Genomic DNA, 10,151 nt, shown 5'->3' on the forward strand with positions numbered 1-10,151 from the left:
TCAATATTCCTTTCATTTATTTCGTGAATTACCATTTGAGTAACCCTGACTCTTCTCCTTGATTCAAGGTAACATCTCCACGTAGGGACGAATCCAAATTTTTTAAATAGTGGGGGCAAACTATATCTTTAAACTTGAAGAATATTGTCCTTATCTTGCATTAACATTATTTCTAATTGCTTGTTGTTCATTGATCGACTCTTTTCTAGCGAAGTATTTTTTTTTTCATAATATGCATTAGAGAATAAATTAGTTAAGTTTATAAGTTTAGTTAAACTTAAACATATAATAAGTTAAACTGTATATACGTTTATGAATTTAAGTTAAAATTGACACAAAATAAAGTTTAAATGTCATATAATATCTTAGTGCTATAATTGGTTTATCTGTTATACATTTCTTTTTCTTTTTTGAAACGATCTGTTATACATTTCTTAAAAATTCAATGGTCAATTATAATTGGCAGAGAGTTCAAGAGCATAATTGAAAAACTAATTCTTCACGATGAAGAACATAATTAACACAATTTACTATATCCTTAAACTTGAAAAACTAATTGAAGAATATAATTAACACAATTTACTATGTCTACAATATTGTTGCGGAATTCAGAATTACATAATAACTTACTAATCACCAATAAAATATCAAAATAAAACTCAAATCAACTAACATAACAACCTCAAAAGAAGGTTCTAATTTTTAAACATTCTACCATAAACAAATACATATATGTCTGGAAAAAGCTATATAGACTAATTAACACAAGCAGCAAAAATCAATTGTCCATCCAATTAATTAACAGCAGATTAACAGCCAATTGTCCAGCCGATTAATTAACACCAGACTAACAACCAATTGTCCAACCACTAACAACAAAAATCAATTAACAACAGATTAATTAACATAATTGAAGATAATAGCAACAAAATTCCATTCAACCTTCTTCTTCGGCGTATTCTTGAATAGCAGCATACAAGATGGGGCTTCAATTCAATCCTTCAAGTTGAAGGAGGCAGAGACGGAACGAACGAATGAGGAGAGGGGATGATGGCCGGACGTTGGATGGAAAGAGAAGATCAGCAAGCACATGTAGTAATGGAACTAAGATCGACGGATTAGGGTGAGATAAATGGAATTGGGGATTTTGGCGAGATACAGAATTGCCAAGAGAAGAGGACTCAAATGTCCTATTTTTTTTCTTTCAATTAGACAAAACGACGTCGTTCCAACAACGTCGTTTTGTCTAATTGAAAGCTAAAAAACAGGACATTTGAGTCCTCATCTCCTGCCTATCGCAAAACAAGACCTTCAACAAGCATCAATGACAGATTTGAGGGGGGCAGAATTCAAGGATTCAAAATCAAATTACCTAGTGTATTATTTTTTCCCAGATCTCAGTAGGGGCAAGTGCCCCCATTGCTCCCACTACAGATCAGTCCCTGTCTCCACGAATCATGCCACTACAAAATTGAGAGTTATGATTCAACCTTATTGAACCGTTAATCAACATTGACTGAAATCCACTACCGGTCCTTGCACCATCGTCACTCACCAGCCACCTTGCACCCTTAGGTGTCTACTTTCGACCAACCTTTGCTATCATTCTAATCCCATATGACTTAGTAACTTCCCCATTTTCTGATTCATAGACTTTAGAACAAGTGATTTTTGTATGATCAAACAACCCACAAATAAAATAGAAGCATTTAATTCTCTTATATTTGAAATCGATCCAAATTTTTTTATCTAGTTTGTATTTTTAACTCCATTCTTCTCTCCAGCAGCCTCCTAACATCCGATGAAATTCTAATGCACATGAACTCTCTCCAAATCTCTTAGAAATTATTAGGGCCAAAGATAATAAACTTCCCAATATGATTACCAATAGCCATAAGTAATTTTTCAGACATGAATCCACTAGGCAGAATGCAAGCATGTATCCAGATATCAATGTGAAATAAGAGTACTTCATCCTGAAGGGTTTTAATCATAGAAAACTAGGTGGAAACATTTTATAAACACACAAGAACACATATATATTAAAGAACGTATTAAAAGAATTATTACCAAACACCATAGAACAAGAGTCGATCCATTTGATGCGAGTTTGAGGAGTCGAAAAGCGAACTTCCTCTACAATTTCACACACAGAAACAACAACTGAATCTCTGATGTGCTAGCAATGATCACCATGATCTTTGGATTGATTTGTGCAAAAAAGCTCCAAGCTTTTAAACTTTCTGTAGCTTTTTCTTCTTTATAAACAAAATCACACATTTGAGAGAGAGAGAGGGGCCAATGTTTACATATAGGGAAGAGAGAGTGGGTATTTATTTTTCAAATATTAACTACCCATTATCTTTCTTGTATTCTAATTAATTAATTTTGTAAATTCTAATATAAATTAATCTAATTCATTTATATTCACAATACAAAATTAAATTAACATAACCAAAATTTAGTCTTACATATATAACTATATGCTAAAATTAATATCTTATTAATTTACATTAATTATGTGGCCTTTCGCAGATTGCAGAAGCAGTCGGCCTATACGAAGCACTCAGCTGGGCACATGGGCAGGATATGCAAATCACCACTATTGAACTGGACGCGAAGAATGTCGTGGACGCGTTCTATAACACCTCTCGTAACAACTCAGAGCTCGCGAGTATTATTCTAAGGTGTCGTGCTGTCGCGGAGCTATGCCACAACCCCACTGTTGCATATGTTCAACGCCAAGCAAATGCTGTTGCGGATAGACTCGTGAAAGATTCTTTTAACTGGCCTAGTCCACGTTTTTGGGATTCAGCCCCTCAGTTTGTGAGATTCATGGCTGTATCTGATGTAACGAATTCTTGAGTTTAATGACAAGCAATTTTGATTAAAAAAAAAAAAACTGGAACGGGTTTAGCCTGACTTTAATCTGATTATATATATATATATATATATATATATATATATATATATATATATATATATATATATATATATATATAGGGTTGTCTTCAATGGTGAGCACTAAATTATCTCCATACATAGTGAGTGTTTAATATCCATTGGATCAAGATCTAATGGTCCATAATTTAAGTTGACATTTAATATTAAAAAGGCTTTTACCTGCTGACATGTAGGTTGTAATTTAAAACCTTGTGCATTTTAAAAAACGAATTCTCTTTCATCAATTAATATCATATTCTCTTTCTCTTTTCAAATTAATGCATAACGTTGAATTGTGCAACCAAAGGAATACGGTTTCTCTCTCATGGCAGCCATTGATGACGCTAAATCAACCTCAGGCAGACTTTTTTCGACCGGAATCAATCTCAGGCAGTCTCAAAGTGATCAGAATTAATCTCAGGCAGCCTATATTCGACCAGAATTAATCTTAGTATTAGATTAATCGTTTACCACTCTATTTTAATCCTCATTGATAAATAAATGGATTGAAAATGCAATGTAAAAAATATTGTTTCGATATCATATAAGAGAATATACATAAGAGGTTGTCTTATTATCAATAAAATATGAAGCATAGCCAAAATTCCAGTCATCTGTGTCATTTCGATATGAGTAAATATTTGTGATAAGTAAACAATATAAAACAAAAAAAATGATGTATTATAATTTGGTGTTACCTTTAAGCGTATAGAATACATTCTCAAAAGAAGATGTCTTCTTATGTGTTAATTACTACATATGATTTATTCTCCACATTCATTATCTTAAAATAGAATGTAAAGAAGATGTCTTCTATGGAATAATTCATATATACAAACTGTTATAAACTTGTGTTTAACACAGCTTGTCGAAATTGAAACAACCAAATGATAATTAAACAAACATAAATTTGCAACACAGACTAATCGCCGAAACAATTGTTTCCACACAGTTTGTCAAAAATATCTATTTACTGTTTGTCAAAATATATATTTACATTTTTTTAAAGTAATTTTTTACACCAAATGTACCTACAATTCACAAAATTTACTTAGAAAATATACAAACAGTATCACCAAACGACTTGGAAAACAATCATCTTCCATATGCCATAGCATAATCTATAGCTTGCTGCAGTTTAGCCATTCGCCGATCATCCTCTCGAATGGGATCTTGACCGATTCGTTCCCTCTGGATGAATTCTGCAACGTTATGTGCGCTTGATAGTCTTTCCAAATAGTTTACAAAACCTCCATTTGGGTCTGCAAATTGCATTATTTTAGTTAGATGAACATTTTGGTAAATAAAGTACATAGATATTGACACGAAGCTTTACCTAGATATTTGTCCCATCTGTTCCTTGAATCAAATGTTGTGGGGAAGATGAAATTGTTTGGCTACAAAATCCAACAAATGAAATTATAATGCATCATAATATAGGGTAATTATAATAAAGATGGTACACTTACAGAATTTAGTAGTGACTTGTATGGTGAATCATCTATCAACACAGTATTTGAAGCATTGAATTGTGGATAGCTATCCCAAACATGCTTCAAATCTTTAAACATTATAAATTTTTTATCACGGGGGCCAAATGTGACATTTGTTACAACACAATGCTCTTGACCCTGAAAATCAAACAGTGTAGTAAACTATAATATAAGAAAACTGAATATTTCAATAATTGATTATGGAACGGAAAAGAATCCTAAAAGTTGGAAACAATTGTCTAACCCAAACAAACAACATTTGAACTTCATCAGCCAATGATCTTCTAATATTTGGAAGAATCTTGTCAATGTTTTTCCTGGAAAACAAATAAGAAGACACTAAAATTATAAAAAATTCAATGAACTTAAGAAGAATGTAATCAAATGTTTAGAATTCAATGAACCTTAGAAGAATGTGAAAAATACCTCATCTTTGATGACCAAATTGCAATCATAAAATTATCAAAACAGAATTTCATGAATGGAGTGATATGTGGGCGACAGAGACCGGTTCGCGAGCATATAAGTACCTCATTCAAGTCTAAAATCAGAAGCTTCTTCATTGGACAAGAGGGTGTCGGTAGTTCAGCTCCAACGTAAACTACCAATGCCCGAACATTGCTGTCACCATCAACTTCTTCCTCCATTGTTTTCTCCTTTTCTGGCTGCTCCACCTTCCGAAAAACAATCTCATACTTATCCTCCTCTTCTTTGTCAGACTCTTCGGGTCTTGGCTCATCAGCCTCTACCTCAACCTCTGCACCCTCCATCTCCACACCACCCATCCCAACATCTTCATCTTCAAAATCAAAACAATCCATCCCAACATCTAGACTTTCTATGTCATCACCTTCCAGCTCAACCTCAACATCCTCTCCGTCATTCCCCAAGTTCCTTAAATATGTTTTTTTTTATCAAAAACAATTTCATCTTCAGCTCTGACAAATTTGGAAAGGATCCAGCCTCTATTACTCGTCATAATTGCCATACTTAACAAGTATAGAGCATCCATGACATTTGTATTGACTGACCGGTTATCCCTCCCAGTCACAGGAACATTGTAATGTTCAAAGACTACCATCAAAAGATTACCATAAGGTAGATGGATTTTCCTTTGACGGTCTTTCTTAACCGCTCTGAACCTGTTCAGGATGTGATAGATAATCTGTTGAGCAAAATTCATTTGTTTCCCCTTTAACAAATGCCACAAAATAATCCTTTTGGCTAATGAGCATTTTTCCCTGCTACCATACTTAGGTAGCATTGTCTTTATAACCACTTGATGTAAAAATCGGGCATGAGCCGTCATGTTTGTCGTGGCAAGGGGTAAACCAGACTTGTGTAGGACTTCATTTTTGAAATGAGTATCATTATACCCCTCCCATTCTATTTTTTTATCAGCTGGGTTTTTAATGCAAAACCCATCCTCAACAGAAGGCATATCAAAAAGTTGATTTAACAAAGCACTGTCCATTTTGATCTTAACATTTTTGACACTAGAAGATATCTCTGTGCCCTTAGTATTCCTATGAAGGTTTCTATAGAATTCCTTAACTAATTCATCGTATGTGTTGACTTTAAGAGTCAACCGTTTGCTCAATTTTAAATCCTCAATGTAAGGAGACACATCAAAATCGATGTTTTTCAAGGATTCGATATCAACGGCCATACCTTTGAGCATATGCATACTATCCAGCTTCGCCACTTTATCCCTGGTACTAGAGGTTCCGGCATTGCAAGTGCTAAGCCTTTTTACAGCCTTGTTCTTCCTCTTAGGTTGCAATGTCTGCTTCGCCTTGCTTCGTGAATCAGTTGTACTCTGTCTTGTTTTAGCCATTAGAGCTTGAAATTTGAAGCTTTCGAAAGTAAGGATGAAAAAAAATATGTATAGTGGAAAGGAACAATCGACGCGAGTCGCCGGTAAAAGTTAGGTTTCAATCGTGGAAAATTTCTCTAGAAATTCAATCGGAAAGTATGGCGTTCGATTTGCAAAGACGATCATTTCAATCTGACTTTGGGAACACGTGTTATCATTTAATTCGAATAGCATATCACTAAAATGGTCTACAGTAATGGTCAGTGTGGTGCTCTAAACGAGCCAACCCGTGTCCGACCCCAACACTGCTCTCTTTTTCGTAATAGTCTCATATTTTTTGCAGTTTATTCTATAAACACGATAAATCATATTAATTATCAACTACATCAGTAATTGTTTGTAGATCAACTGGTTAGCAACTATCGTAAAAGTCATATGGTCTTGTGTTCGAAACCGGGCAGTGGTATTTTTTTATTGGTTTTAAAAATTATTTTAAATGTATTTTTTTAATAGGACATAACGTTATATTTAATGCCTTCAAATTATTCCGGGTTTAGCATTTGATATTAAAAAATAACAATTCAAATAAAATTGAAAAAAATATAAAATTGAGACAAAAAATGGTTAATTATCTTGTTATAATTAGCATTTGCTAATGTAATATGTTAATCGTATGCCAATTAGAAGACGTCTTCTTATGTGTTTAATTATCACTTTATTATGTAATCGAAATATATACTGAATTTTTTTAATGCACGAAGCATATTCATTTTTTTTTCGATTTCAATTTATTTTGAAGTGCATTCATTTAGAATGCATCCAAATTAGCTACTACTTGAAAATTATCACTTTTAATCGTTCAAATTGGGTATTTATATTCAAATTATTTTGTTAATTAATTAAACATCTTGTTTATATGTAGTTTATTTTAATGCATTAATTTATAATTCATTCAACTCAGGTATTACTTGCAAATTATAATTTGATATTAAATGTATTTATTTTTTTATGAATTAATATTCGGTATTACATGGACATTATTATTTTTTGTACATAAACTTAAAAATTTATAAATGTTTGAGAACATGAATGGTTAAATTTTTTTTTCAAAAAAATCAGCAATTGGTTTCATTTCAATACAAAATGAAATATCTGTAACTTAAAGACAAACATTGGTTAAGAAAATATTCATATTTTTTTGCAGTTTATTCTATAAGCACGATAAAAGAATATTAATTATCAACTACATCAGTAATTGTTCGTAAATCAACTCGTTAGCAACTACCGTAAAAGTCATATGGTCCTGTGTTTGAAACCGGGCAGTGGTATTTTTTTATTGGTTTTAAAAATTATTTTAAATGCATTTTTTTAATAGGACATAACGTTATATTTAATGTCTTCAAATTACATATTATTTCGGGATTAGCATTTGATATTAAAAAATAACAATTCAAATAAAATTGAAAAAAATATAAAATTGAGACAAAAAATGGTTAATTATCTTGTTATAATTAGCTTTTGCTAATTTAATATGTTAATCGTATGCCAATTAGAAGACGTCTTCTTATGTGTTTAGTTATCACTTTATTACGTAATCGAAATATATACTGAATTTTTTTTAATGCACGAAGCATATTCATTTATTTTTTTCGATTTCAATTTATTTTGAAGTGCATTCATTTAGAATGCATCCAAATTAGCCACTACTTGAAAATTATCACTTTTAATCGTTCAAATTGGGTATTTATATTCAAATTATTTTGTTAATTAATTAAACATCTTGTTTATATGTAGTTTATTTTAATGCATTAATTTATAATTCATTCAACTCAGGTATTACTTGCAAATTATAATTTGATATTAAATGTATTTATTTTTTTATGAATTAATCTTCGGTATTACACGAATGGTTAATTTTTTGTAAAAATTAGTAATTGTTATCATTTCAATACAAATTGAAATATATGTAACTTAGGTATTACTTGAAAATTAAGTTATCATCTAATAATGAAACTAACAAATAAAATATTGAAAATCACTGTTGCATATATATTATTGAAATTGAATGTCTTACACTAAGAAAAGACACACATAATTGAGAATATGAAACTTATTAAATCATTTTTCACAATCAAATGCTTTTCTGGATCTACATCTCCTTCTTGTCTTTCCCTTTATTCAGCTTATCATCATTAGTTTCCATCTCCTCAGAATCCGACTCCAAACAAAGACGCATTGAATCATGCAAAATATTTAAGGATAAATCACTGCGTAACAATTTCTCTAACCCTTTCCTTTTGATATAATTGTATTGCTTGCTTTTGTGCTTAAAATCATATAACTTGTGCTTTTGACTATTGTACTCAATAGCATATTTAATCTAGTCACACAAAGGGTGCCTCCAACTGTGCGGCCTAAGTGTTTAACATTCACAAGCAAAATCAAGTTTGATTAATATTGAAAACAACAAACAAATTTTGCCTCTGATTCTGAGCTACCTTGTGCTATTAAATTAATTGTGAGAAATTTTTATAAAGCCTTAAATTTATTAATAGTTCCATTCACCCCCTTTTGGAACTAGACTCTATCTCACAAGGGACCAACAAGTGGTATCATGCAAAAAGTTCTGTTAATTAAGATATAACTATCTTGAGCCAGATCCCTAATGGCATCCAATAGCACACGTTTCCTTCTAGGAAATGAGACTACTCAAATCCTCCCAGAAGGATTGTCAATAACTAGACCCTCATTTGTTCTTTGGATCAAACTATATGTTCTAAAAAAATAGAATGAAAAACTTTATCCAAGCTCAGAACATGAGTGTTTGGCTGTCAATAGTGAAAGGCCCCTTTGAACCCTATGAAACAATTGAAGGAGTTAATACTCTTAAAACTGAAGATAAGTGGTCAAAGGATGACTTGAAGAAGCTTCAGAATAACGCTTGGGCTATCAATATGCTTCATTGTGCTCTAGATGCTGTAGAGTTCAATACAATCTTAGGATGCGAGTCGGCAAAAGAGATTTGGGATAAGTTGGAAGTCACCTACGAAGGTACCAACAAGGTCAATTAGTCCAAAGTCAATCAGAATATGAGAGTTTATGAACTCTTTGAGATGAAGGAAAGTGAAGGCATATCTGACATGAATGCTAGATTCACCAACATCATCAATAAACTCAAAAGACTTGGAAAGATCTTCTTAGAGGAGGAATAAGTCAAAAAGATTCCTCAGAAGCCTTCTGAAGGGTTGGCAGGCAAAGAAGATAGCCATTGAAGAAGCTCAAGACTTAACAAAGTAAAAGTATGATGAGCTAATTGGATCCCTTCTGACTCACGAAATCTCGATGAATTTTTTTAAAGCCAAAGAGAAGTCAGAAGATAAAAAGCAGAAGTCAATAGTGCTTAAGACTGATTCATCAGAGGACAACACTACTGATGACGAAGAGATGTCAATGTTCACTCGGAAGATGAAACAGATGTTTCAGAAGAGTGATCAATACAAAAAGCCATACAGAATGTTTGAGAGACCGAGAAGAGAACATGGTGAAAGCAAAACTCGGAAGGACTATTCCAAACCAATCACCTATTTTGAGTGCCATCAACCTGGACACATCAAGTCAAATCATCTAGTGCTGAAAAAGGATAAGAAGTCTCAAAAGAAGGCTATGGTAGCTATATGGAGCGATAATGATGAGTCTTCCTCTTCAAAAGCAGAGGCTGCTGAGACAGCACATGTGTGCTTCATGGCAAATGAGATAGAAGAGAAGAGTGCAGATGAAGCAAAACCATCAATTGCCTCCAAGAATGAAACTCAGAACCTTAAGGTAACAACTCTTCCTGTCTTTAGAAAGAAAATGATTAATGCCCTTTGTGATGTCTATACACTTGTTAAAAACTGTAA

General features: G+C 32.5%; 1 long non-coding RNA gene across 1 annotated transcript; it reads right to left on the reverse strand.

Moving 5' to 3' along the window:
• Window positions 1-669: 669 nt before the first annotated feature.
• Window positions 670-2,254, reverse strand: LOC136226980 (uncharacterized). The gene is made up of 2 exons (XR_010687938.1): window positions 2,071-2,254; window positions 670-1,463 (listed from the first exon to the last, which is right to left on the reverse strand). It is a non-coding gene; the product is annotated as an uncharacterized lncRNA (long non-coding RNA).
• Between the last annotated feature and the right edge of the window lie 7,897 nt (window positions 2,255-10,151).

The sequence above is a fragment of the Euphorbia lathyris genome, chromosome 4 (genome assembly GCF_963576675.1).
Source record: "Euphorbia lathyris chromosome 4, ddEupLath1.1, whole genome shotgun sequence".
NCBI classification, from domain to species: domain Eukaryota; kingdom Viridiplantae; phylum Streptophyta; class Magnoliopsida; order Malpighiales; family Euphorbiaceae; genus Euphorbia; species Euphorbia lathyris.